The sequence below is a fragment of the Phoenix dactylifera genome, chromosome 10 (genome assembly GCF_051530095.1).
Source record: "Phoenix dactylifera cultivar Ajwa chromosome 10, Ajwa_hap1_PhDact_Kaust_v1.1, whole genome shotgun sequence".
NCBI lineage: Eukaryota > Viridiplantae > Streptophyta > Magnoliopsida > Arecales > Arecaceae > Phoenix > Phoenix dactylifera.
The window spans coordinates 11,927,677-11,940,762 of NC_143199.1; positions in this window are offsets into that span (position 1 = coordinate 11,927,677).

Sequence of the window (13,086 nt, forward strand, 5' to 3'; positions counted from 1 at the left end):
GATGGCAGCGGAAGGGGCATGCGCGGGATCGACGTTCATCGCATGAACGTCGTTTGATAGCCGTTCGTGGATAGGTAAGGATTAAAAACTTTTAATAACTTTAAGAAGATCAGATCTTCACCTTGTGCGGGTAGATGATCACTGCAAATCTGAGTTCGTGATTTTTAGGAAGAGGGTTCGCTTGAAGCCGTTCAAGTGTCCGGCCTCTACAGGTATCCACACGAAGCAGAGATCCGATCAAAGCTCTCTCGTCTTCTCGGGGTGCTAGCTTCCTTGCAAAGACTTCTTTTGATGGCTGATCTCCTCTCTTTCTTTCAACTCTTGAATGTACTTGAGAGGAGGAAGAAGAAGGATGAAGAAGAGGAAGAAGAAGAATCCCCACGCAGCCTTCTTTTCTTCCTTGCGTTGGATGAAGGAAGGGAAGGGGAGGAGGCCGCCAACACTTGGAGTTGTTCTTCCTTTGCTTGCAGCCGAACCAAGGGAGGAGAGGGGGTGATGACGGCTGAAGAGAGGAGAGGAAGCACCTTAGGGCGTCAGCCCATGATTCCTCCCTTTTTATAGCCATCTAGGGCTCCTACAATTTAGGAGCCCTAGACTAGATTCCTTAAGAGGGGGCGCCGGCCCCCTTCTCTCTTCATCCCGCACCAATCAAGAGGAGAGGGGCTCATGCCCCTCTCACTTGGTTAACCTAATCCTCTTCCAATGAGGACTGGGTGCCTTCTCATGGTTTAGTCCTAATCTAATTAGGATTAACCAAATCATGAATCAATCGGGTTCAATCTATGCTAGTCCTAATCCAATTAGAACTTGAATGAACCATGACTCAATTAAACTCTTCAATCCTAATCCAATTAGGAGTCATGTTGATTCATTAGATTAATAATTAATTAGGACTTAAGAAATCGTAATCCAATTAGGATTTGTTTAATTCTAGTCCTAATCCAATTAGGACTTTAATTTGAATTCGGAGTCCTAATCCGATTAGGACTCTAGGAATCCTACTCCAAGTAGGAATCCAAACTTAATTCAAAACTCTTAATCTAATTAGGATTATAGAAATCCTATTTCAAGTAGGAATCCCAGTCCTACTCCAACTAGGATTCCCAGTCCTAATCCAATTAGGACTCTAGGAATCCTACTCAAAGTAGGATTTGTGTTTAAGTCTAATTAATCAATTCCCTTTGTTCCTTCTTCAACTGAATATCAATCGAATTGATTACTAGTGATTCCTAATCACGATTCAACCATCGGATCGGTCAATACTTCTAGTGTGTGTGACCCCATAGGTTCTACTCTGACTGGTAGTGAGATATATTATGATCTCTATCACAATAACATTGAAAACTCCTTTCAATGGATTGGAACGATTCCAACTCTACTCTTTAGGGTTTATCGATCATCGAGATAATCCCTGTGAGTCCCACCATCCACCAGTGACACCTAGCAGCATGTAGTGGCTACCCAGTAGAATAGAATGATGAACCTCTAGGTGCAGTTATCGTGTGATACAGTCCTTCTATCGTGGATCCTTACAGGACGGAGGTCATGGACAATCTGTCATATGTGAAGATTTATTCGACTTAAGTTCGAGAGTGGAGAACTCTTTCTCCACTGTGCAATCTGCCCCGGCCGAGGTCTTACGAACTCAGTCTTATAAATCACATAGGATCTCTCCTTTTCTATCAAGGTCGATAGATTCCTTGTAGATGCATACCCTACTCCTACAGTGAACCTATTGCAGCCAATCTACACTGCATGGACCCATATGGCTAGAGACCATGTATTTGTGCAGTCAAACTACAATAACCTCACTGTGAGTAGCTGAAGCATCGCAGGTCAAAGGACCAGTCACACTACTGCAACATCAAGCAAGTCACTGACGAGTGGATAGACATCCAAGTGACTTCTTGTATTGGTCACACTCAGTACCCTTGTTCTTAACAAGCACCTGCACTATTACTTCAGTGTCGCCACACTGTGGACTCGAGTCTCGTCCATCCATAAGGAAAGTAATCTGTGCACTGATCTCATCGGATCGATCACCGTCCTCGTGATGATCCATCGATCAGGAGCGTTCAGAAATTAATCACTAATGATACATGGCTCAAATTCTCAACTCTTGAGAATATGCATCATCATCTTATTAATTTCTTGGACGATTCATAGACACAATAATAATATGAATGAAAAAGATGCCTTTCATTTATTCAATAATAATAAAGTCAAGTACAAATTATGTCCTAGAATTAATAATGTGTCAGCCAAAATTGACTTCTAGGGCATACATCTAACAATCTCCCACTTGCACTAAAGCCAATCAGTCATATATCTTAGTCCCATCTTCTCAAGGTGGACTTCAGTCTTTTGCTGACTTAGCTGTTTAGTGAACGGGTCTGCCACGTTGTCCGCGGAGTCTACTCTCTGCACTTCGACATACTTCTTCTCAACATAGTCGCGTATGAGATGGAAGCGCCGCTCTATATGCTTGGACTTCTGATGAGACCTTGGCTCCTTAGCAAGAGCTATGGCGCCATTATTATCGCAGTAGAGTGTTATGGCATATGATGACATTACATCCAATTCCGCAATGAATTTCTTGAACCAGAAGCCTTCCTTAGCAGCTTCAGAGGCGGCGATGTATTCAGCTTCCATAGTAGAATCAGCAATGATCGGTTGTTTAGAACTCTTCCAATTCACCGTACCACCATTGCACAAGAACACATATCCAGATGTTGACTTCCTATCATCGACATCAGTCATGAAGTCTGAATCTGTGTATCCTTCTACCTTCAACTCTGATGATCCTCCAAAAACCAAGAATAAATCTTTAGTTCTTCTCAAGTACTTAAGAATATTCTTCACAGCTGTCCAGTGTTCTTCACCTGGATTTGACTGATATCTGCTTGTGACACTCACAGCAAGAGCTATATCAGGTCGTGTACATAGCATGGCATACATGAGGCTCCCTATTGCTTATGCATAGGGAATCTTGCTCATGCGTTGAATCTCTTCAGATGTGTTGGGGCACATCTTCTTGGAGAGATGAATTCCATGCCTAAGGGGTAAGAGACCCGTTTTGGAGTTTTCCATGCTGAACCTTTTCAGCACTTCCTCTATATACATTTTCTGTGATAGGCCAAGCATCCTTTTAGATCTATCTCTATAGACCTTTATTTCCAAAATATAGGATGCTTCCCCAAGGTCTTTCATGGAGAACTCTTTTGACAACCAGACCTTGACCGAGGTTAGCATGGAAATATCATTCCCTATCAGGAGGATGTCGTCCACGTACAGTACGAGAAATACGACAGCGCTCCCACTAACCTTTTTGTAAACACACGGTTTCTCCTCGTTTTTGATGAAATCAAACGTTTTGATTGCGTCATTGAAACGAGTGTTCCAACTCCGAGATGCTTGCTTTAGTCCATAAATGAACCTTTGCAGCTTGCAGACCTTGTGATCTCTATCACTGGAAGTGAAACCCAAAGGCTGTTCCATATAGATATCTTCTTCAAGATATCCATTTAGGAAAGCAGTTTTCACATCCATCTGCCAGATTTCATAATCATGAAATGCTGCAATGGCAAGCAATGTTCGGATGGATTTCAGCATGGCTACAGGTGAAAAGGTCTCCTGATAGTCAATGCCTTCGCGTTGACTATACCCTTTCGCTACAAGCCTTGCCTTATAGGTCTCTACCTCTCCATCCGAACCTATCTTCCTTTTGTAGATCCATTTGCATCCAATAGGTACAATACCTTCTGATGGGTCTACTAAGGTCCAGACTTGGTTGGAATGCATGGAGTCTAATTCTGACTTCATGGCTTCCAGCCATTTCTCGGAATCGATATCAGATATCGCCTCGTCGTAGGTTTTAGGATCTTGTGTATGATCCCTATCTCCCACTAGGAACATTTCCTCGGTATCCTCTTCTAGTATACCTAAGTATCTATCAGAAGGATGGGAGACCCTACTAGATCTACGAGGTGGTCGAGGGACATCGTGTACTGGCTCTGTATGAATGGGTTCGATAGGATCCATGACTCATTGCTTTTCAAAGACTTTCTCTTCAAGCTCAATTTTCCTCCCACTGCCTCTATCAAGGATAAACTGGTTTTCCAAGAAGATGGCGTGACGGCTCACAAACACATTGTGATCCTCTGAGACGTAAAAATTGTATCCTAATGACTCTTTAGGATATCCTATAAAACGAGCATTTATGGTCCTAGCCTCTAACTTGTCTGCCTGTAGTCTTTGACGTGGGCCGAACATCCCCAAATCTTGAGATGACCAAGACTTGGTTTCTTCCCATGCCATATCTCATACGGTGTGGTAGGAACGGATTTAGAGGGAACCCTATTCAGTAGATATATTGCGGTAAGTAAGGCATCTCCCCAAAGAAACATCGGTAGATCAGTGAAGCTCATCATGGACCTGACCATATCCAATAGGATCCGATTTCTCCTCTCTGACACCCCGTTGAGTTGAGGTGTACCCGGAGGTGTCCACTGTGAGACTATGCCGTTTTCCTTGAGATAGTCCCGGAATTCCTCACTAAGGTATTCTCCTCTTCGATCTGATCGAAGAGCCTTAAGAGGTTGTCCAGTTTGTTTTTCTACTTCATTTCTGAATTCTTTGAACTTTTCAAAAGATTCAGATTTGTGTCTCATAAAATACACATACCCATACCGTGAATAATCATCGGTAAAGGTAATGAAGTACGAATAACGTCCCCTGGCTAGCACATCGAATGGGCCACATACATCTGTATGTACTAGGGTAAGTATTTCAGTGGTCCTCTCCCCATGTCCTATAAAGGGTAATCTAGCCATTTTTCCTTGAAGGCAGGACTCGCAAACTGGATATGACTCGGAAGTCAATGAGCCGAGAAGCCCATCTTTATCCATTTTGTTCATCCTATCCTCTCCAATATGGCCAAGTCTGAGGTGCCACAAATATTTTTGGTTTATCCCATCCCTGGATCTCTTGGATCCTTTGGCACTCACTTCTTGCTCGGTAACATTCACAGATACATCCATATGTAAATGATAGAGACTGTCAATCATAAAACCACGTGCAACTATTTTATTTTTGAAATAAATAGAACAGCAGTCTTTGTCAAATGTAAAAATATGACCTTCCTGTGCTAGACATGAAACAGAAATCAAATTTCTGCTAGCAGCAGGTACATAATAGCAGTCTCTAAGCAATAAACTAAAACCAGACGGTAGTCGCAGATGGCAGGTGCCCACAGCCACAGCAGCAACTTTTGCCCCATTGCCAACCCGAAGGATTACCGCACCTTCCGCCAGCCTTCTACTTTCCTTTAGACCCTGCATGGTAGTGCACAAATGAGCACTAGAACCAGAATCTATAACCCAACTAGAAGTAGAAGAAACCGTTAGATTAGTTTCAATTATGAGCAAGTCTATACCTTCTGAAGGTGTGTCACCTTTCTTGTTCTTCAGGCTCTCGAGGTATGAAGGACAGTTTCTCTTCCAGTGGCCGTCGACATTGCAGTGGAAACATTTTCCTTTGTCGTTAGCCTTTTTCTTTTGAACTTCCTTCTTTGGCTTCTTGTCTTTCTTCTGCTTCTTAGCAGGCTTCTTTTTCTTCCAAATAGACTTTCTCTTGGAACCAGAAGTCAACTCAGCAGCAAGGACATTGCCCCTTGAACCTTTCAAGGCTCCCTCAGCAGTTACCAACATGTTGATCAGTTCAGTCTTAGTGCATTCAATCTTATTCATGTGGTAGTTTACTATAAACTGACCAAATAAATCAGGAAGTGACTGTAGGATCAAATCCACTTGCAATTCCTTGTGCATGTTCATTCCGAGCTTCTCAAGCTCCTCTAGGTCCTTGATCATAGTCAGACCGTGATCATGGACAGACTGCCCCTCGCGCATCTTTGCTTTGAAGAGCCTCTTGGACACTTCAAAATGAGCTGTGCGACTCTGCTCACCATACAACTCTTGCAGGTGTGCCAGTATGTCCCTAGCAGTCTTGAGATTTTCATGCTGGCATTGTAGTTCATTGGACATGGATGCCATGATATAGCACTTGACCCTAGTGTCATCGTCTGTCCACTTCTCATGCGTCGTACGCTGATCAGCGGTCGGACGTGCTGGTAATACGGGATGTCTGAATCAAGTATGTAGCCTATTTTCTCACAGTTCAAAATAATTTTGAGATTTCTAAGCCAGTCCTTGTAATTTGTACCGGTCAATCGGTTGGTCTCAAGAATACGGGTCAAAGGGTTTGAGGCTGACATTATGATCTACAGAGAGTAAAGATTCTAGTTAGACTTTTGTACTTGATCCTTAATCTGTTCTAAGAACTTTTAGAACGAATGTACCTCCCACTATTTTCTCGAATTCCTCACACTCTCCTGGTAGAAAAACGGAAATCCTACACGATTAGGGTTTCTAGTGGGTACTGCGGTTCCACCGATTTACATGCCACCTCACCTAACAGTTATTGATGACACATAAATTGATGAATGTACAACTTTTGTACAATGCTTCTCAAGCATGTTGCAGTACTTCTTGGTCTCTAAGCCATGAAGACCTCACCTAACAGTTATTGGTCCCATTTCTTAGTTAAGTCTGACCCACCGTATAACCGTAGGAATAAAGTCCTCATTGGGTCCTCACCTAACAGTTATTGGTGTCCAACCCCACCTTTACCCTACAACATCTCATGTCTATAGAGAGGTCCAACCCCCCGATGTAACTTGCCCACTGTGTCCAGCCGAGACAAATCAACATCAGAAAGACCTTAGCAGCTCTACTACAGTGGAAGACCTATCGACTTAATATTGGTTAATCAGGTCTTAGTGTTTGCAACTTGAGCTCTTCATAAGAGGTAATCGAACAATTGGCCGGGTAAGCAGGTGGGAGGCTCTCCTTACTCAGAGAGTAAGGTCCTAATTAAGTAACCACCTTTCATGCTTTCCTAGACACCAATTAGATCAATTAATCTAATATGATTTGCTCATGTCGGTTCACTCTCGACTTGATTGAGGAGGTTTTAATTTAGGTCTCAATTGGGTTTGTTACATCACATGTAAACCTATCTACCCGACTCTCATTCACATCACATGCAAACGGCACATTGCAGGCAGTTATAATCGCAGCAATAATTAAAGCTAAACTTTAAATAGGTGATGATCATGGATTCTAGTTAGGTCGTATTACAAGCACATGCACGTCAATCGATCAACTGGTCTTCAACTCTTGAATTGGTTCCAAGCCTCCGTGATTCGATCCTTGACCAACTCTTGATTCAATCGCCATCAACCGCTAAGACTCCTGCTCATCTCATGCATCATCTTCGACTTGATCGTTGACGTACATCACATCACAGAAATACAACCAGATATAAAATAAAAATAAAATAAATTACATCTCCCTTTTAGGAGGCACGCAGGCCTCTCAAAACATTAAATAAGATGCATGCAAGCATCTGAAAAATTACATGACATTGCAGATCACATCGCAGGTCTTTACATTTAATACCAAAAGGGTTTGAATCCAATGATCATCACCGCATGCAACAATTATACTTTTCAGATCTGAAAACTAATTGATTATCTTATGACATAAGTTGCTGATCATGCTAATCATGATTCTAAACTTTGTAATCCCATTAACAATGCAATTAGAATCATCTTTTTATCACATAAAAATCAGCATGTAAAAATCAGCACCCTAGAAAAAATCTGCAAGCAGAAAATTTTCAGCATGCATGATCATTCAATTTTCAGATCTATTAAGCCTATTAATAATTAATCCTTACCTTAATCTACGATGCCTAGGCTCTGATACCACTGTTGGGGGAGTCTCCACTCCTACATGGGTTCGGTCCTATTAAAAATAGGGTGACACCCATGTATACCTATCAGAGCACGCATCTCTATACGCCTCCAGACAGAGAGCCACGCTTCGTCACACGATCACGCGTGAGAGTTTCCGGAGATCGGTCACAACTCTTGGACCTTTGCTCTGATACCACTGTTGGGAACCCGCCCATGCCGCTGATATTTCAAAACAAAAATCAGATGGCAGCGGAAGGGGCATGCGCGGGATCGACGTTCATCGCATGAACGTCGTTTGATAACCGTTCATAGATAGGTAAGGATTAAAAACTTTTAATAACTTTAAGAAGATCAGATCTTCACCTTGTGCGGGTAGATAATCACCGCAAATCTGAGTTCGTGATTTTTAGGAAGAGGGTTCGCTTGAAGCCGTTCAAGTGTCCGGCCTCTACAGGTATCCACACGAAGCAGAGATCCGATCAAAGCTCTCTCGTCTTCTTGGGGTGCTAGCTCCCTTGCAAAGACTTCTTTTGATGGCTGATCTCCTCTCTTTCTTTCAACTCTTGAATGTACTTGAGAGGAGGAAGAAGAAGGATGAAGAAGAGGAAGAAGAAGAATCCCCACGCAGCCTTCTTTTCTTCCTTGCGTTGGATGAAGGAAGGGAAGGGGAGGAGGCCGCCAACACTTGGAGTTGTTCTTCCTTTGCTTGCAGCCGAACCAAGGGAGGAGAGGGGGTGATGACGGCTGAAGAGAGGAGAGGAAGCACCTTAGGGCGTCAGCCCATGATTCCTCCCTTTTTATAGCCATCTAGGGCTCCTACAATTTAGGAGCCCTAGACTAGATTCCTTAAGAGGGGGCGCCGGCCCCCTTCTCTCTCCATCCCGCACCAATCAAGAGGAGAGGGGCTCATGCCCCTCTCACTTGGTTAACCTAATCCTCTTCCAATGAGGACTGGGTGCCCTTCTCATGGTTTAGTCCTAATCTAATTAGGATTAACCAAATCATGAATCAACCGGGTTCAATCTATGCTAGTCCTAATCCAATTAGAACTTGAATGAACCATGACTCAATTGAACTCTTCAATCCTAATCCAATTAGGAGTCATGTTGATTCATTAGATTAATAATTAATTTGAACTTAAGGAATCCTAATCCAATTAGGATTTGTTTAATTCTAGTCCTAATCCAATTAGGACTTTAATTTGAATTCGGAGTCCTAATCCGATTAGGACTCTAGGAATCCTACTCCAAGTAGGAATCCAAACTTAATTCAAAACTCTTAATCTAATTAGGATTATAGGAATCCTATTTCAAGTAGGAATTCCAGTCCTACTCCAACTAGGATTTCCAGTCCTAATCCAATTAGGACTCTAGGAATCCTACTCAAAGTAGGATTTGTGTTTAAGTCCAATTAATCAATTCCCTTTGTTCCTTCTTCAACTGAATATCAATCGAATTGATTACTAGTGATTCCTAATCACGATTCAACCATCAGATCGGTCAATACTTCTAGTGTGTGTGACCCCATAGGTTCTACTCTGACTGGTAGTGAGATATATTATGATCTCTATCACAATATCATTGAAAACTCCTTTCAATGGATTGGAACGATTCCAACTCTACTCTTTAGGGTTTATCGATCATCGAGATAATCCCTGTGAGTCCCACCATCCACCAGTGACACCTAGCAGCATGTAGTGGCTACCCAGTAGAATAGAATGATGAACCTCTAGGTGCAGTTATCGTGTGATACAGTCCTTCTATCGTGGATCCTTACAGGACGGAGGTCATGGACAACTCGTCAAACCCCATCGTCTGTCATATGTGAAGATTTATTCGACTTAAGTTCGAGAGTGGAGAACTCTTTCTCCACTGTGCAATCTGCCCCGGCCGAGGTCTTACGAACTCAGTCTTATAAATCACATAGGATCTCTCCTTTTCTATCAAGGTCGATAGATTCCTTGTAGATGCATACCCTACTCCTACAGTGAACCTATTGCAGCCAATCTACACTGCATGGACCCATATGGCTAGAGACCATGTATTTGTGCAGTCAAACTACAATAACCTCACTGTGAGTAGCTGAAGCATCGCAGGTCAAAGGACCAGTCACACTACTGCAACATCAAGCAAGTCACTGACGAGTGGATAGACATCCAAGTGACTTCTTGTATTGGTCACGCTCAGTACCCTTGTTCTTAACAAGCACCTGCACTATTACTTCAGTGTCGCCACACTGTGGACTCGAGTCTCGTCCATCCATAAGGAAAGTAATCTGTGCACTGATCTCATCGGATCGATCACCGTCCTCGTGATGATCCATCGATCAGGAGCGTTCAGAAATTAATCACTAATGATACATGGCTCAAATTCTCAACTCTTGAGAATATGCATCATCATCTTATTAATTCCTTGGACGATTCATAGACACAATAATAATATGAATGAAAAAGATGCCTTTCATTTATTCAATAATAATAAAGTCAAGTACAAATTATGTCCTAGAATTAATAATGTGTCAGCCAAAATTGGCTTCTAGGGCATACATCTAACATATTCATCACCAATGTTTACTTTTACGTCAAACGGCAACTTGGAATATGAGTATGCAAAGGCACTTTAAGTGTGTGACTTGTTGATTAACCGGGTGCATCCATCACAAATGCTTTTATTCGCATCAAAAGGCAAGTGACAACTTAAATACAAAGAATAATTGGTCAAAAGAAAAAAAAAGAAAAAAAAAACTCTCTAGTTTGCTACCTTGTTTGTAGTAGTGAGAAGGGGTGATTGCAGGTTGAGTTGTTACATGATTCAATTGTGTTGGTCGCATGATAAATATGATTGAGTTTGGAATTATATATGGATATTTGATCTAGAGAATGTGAGTATGCTTAGTTTTCCTTCATTTGCTATTGTTTATGTACTAAGTTGAAGATTTGATGTTTGCATGATAGGTCCTTTGGGTGTGATGAGTTGAGCCTGACTATGGTTATTGTCCTTTATTTTTATGGTTTTTCTTTTGCTTGAGGACAAGCAAGCATTCAAGTTTGGGGGTATTTGATGTGGAAATTTATTTCACACATTTTTTTAGTCTTAATTGTTTTGTTTTAGAGTATTTTGTATGTTCTTAGCTCATTTGTCTATAATTTAGGTGTCTTTTACATTTATTTAATTCTTGAAAATTCTTGGTATTTTGCAGGTGTTTAATTATTGAATTCGGTTGAAATTAGGCTGGTCTAGTCAACCCAGAACACTATTCGGTTTTTGGATTCTAACTGGAGCTACAGATCCCCATTTCATATGTTGTTTAGCTTGCTGGAAAGATAAGAGGTAGACCTAAAACTTTTATGAAGATCATAAAACCAATTTCTGCCGTTTTGAAGTCCAAAACTTAGCCGAAACGGAGAAGTCCGAATCTGTCCTGAATTTTACTGCGGCCCATACCCTGTTTTGGCTTTCAGCTTGTATACGGAGTTATATAAGTCAGAATAATGCAAACCTAGGTGCGTTGGAAAGCTGAGAACGAGATCTAAAACTTTCGTGAAGGGTCCAACTCCAAAGTATATGGTTTTGGTGCTCTAAATTCAGCTGGGAGTTGAGTCTAAAAATCAGCCTAGAATTTTGGGATTTCAGCTAGCAGATAGGGAGGAAATCTGTTTTAAAATTCAAAAAAAAAGGAAATTCCGAGAAGAGGAGGAGAAACAGAAAAAAATAAAAATATGCAGAGAATCTGAAATTCCGAGAGGAGGAAAAGCTAGGAATTCCTAGAGGAAGAAAAAGCTGGAATTCTGGGAGAAAGAACGGAACGGAGGATTTTTTGCAAATACAGAGTTCTTTTCCTTTCTCTTATATATATATATTTTTTATTTTTTTATTTGCTGAACTGTTATTAAGAATGTTGAATGCGAATTTATGTTTGAGAAATAATGGGATTGATTTATTAGTTATGATTTGCTAGTTTTCTTATCCTAGGGCTAGGACGTAGTCATTGAAGTTTTGATATAAATTGAGTATGGTTGTATTGAACATCTTTTGTTAATTGCAATTTGATGATTTCGGTTTTCATTCTTACAATTTTCTGGCCATGAATTGCATGCTTAAGATGTTGAATGAAGTAACGAAAGTTAAAATTCAATATTAGTTGGTGAATTTATCAAACATTGGTGGTGTAGTTTAGAAATAAATGCACACCCTTGTGACCTACAATCAAGAATTTCACAGATCATAATGAATTTATATTAATTTCTATGATCACGAAAGTAGACATAGGATTAATATAGGTATAGGTGTTATGCCTTGAAAGAGGATATCACATAAAAAAAAGGAATTCGGTCATTGTAATTAGCAGAATATTAACAATCAGATTTAAATTCATTGAAGGAATTCAATTGATGAAATCCAAGCCCTAGGAACCTTTCATATTTGATTTTTCAGGTCAAGAAATTGCAGTCAGTCACATCAATTTGGGGTCGTCTAAATAATATAGAAAATTTATAAATTGGTACTTGAATCGCCTCCTTGTGGAAACGATACTCTTTTTGCCCTATTCTACTTGTCATGACCCATGCACTTGTGGTAGAGTCTAGGGACATTTCCTCAGTATCCTCCATAAGCATACCAAGTATCTTTCAGGAGGACGGAAGATCCTACTTGATCTACGAGGTAGAGAAGCTACTACATGTACTGGCTTAGTATGGACAGGTTCTATAGGTTCCATGACTCATTGCATTTCAGAGACTTTCTTTTCAAGCTGAATTTTTCTCCCACTGCCTTTATCATGGATAAACTATTTTTCTAAGAAGATAATATGTCGGCTCACAAAAATATTGTGATCCTCTAGGACGTAAAAATATTATCTTAATAACTCTTTAAGATACCTAATAAAATGAGCACTTATGGTCCTAGCCTCTAACTTATCTGCCTGTAGTCTCTTGATGTGGGCCGGACATCCCTAAATCTTGAGATGACCAAAACTCGGCTTCTTATCATGCCATATCTCATACAATGTGGTAGGAACAAATTTAGAGAAAACTCTATTCAATAAGTAAATCGCAAAAAGTAAGGCATCTTTTCAAAAAAATAAGGATAAATTATTGAAGCTTATCATGAATCAGACCATATCTAATAGGGTCCAATTTCTCTTCTCCGACACCCCGTTGAGTTAAGGTGTACCAGAAGGGGTCCATTGTGAGACTATACCATTTTTCTTAAGATAGTCACGGAATTTTTCACTAAAGTATTTTTCTCATCAATCTGATCGAAGAGCCTTAA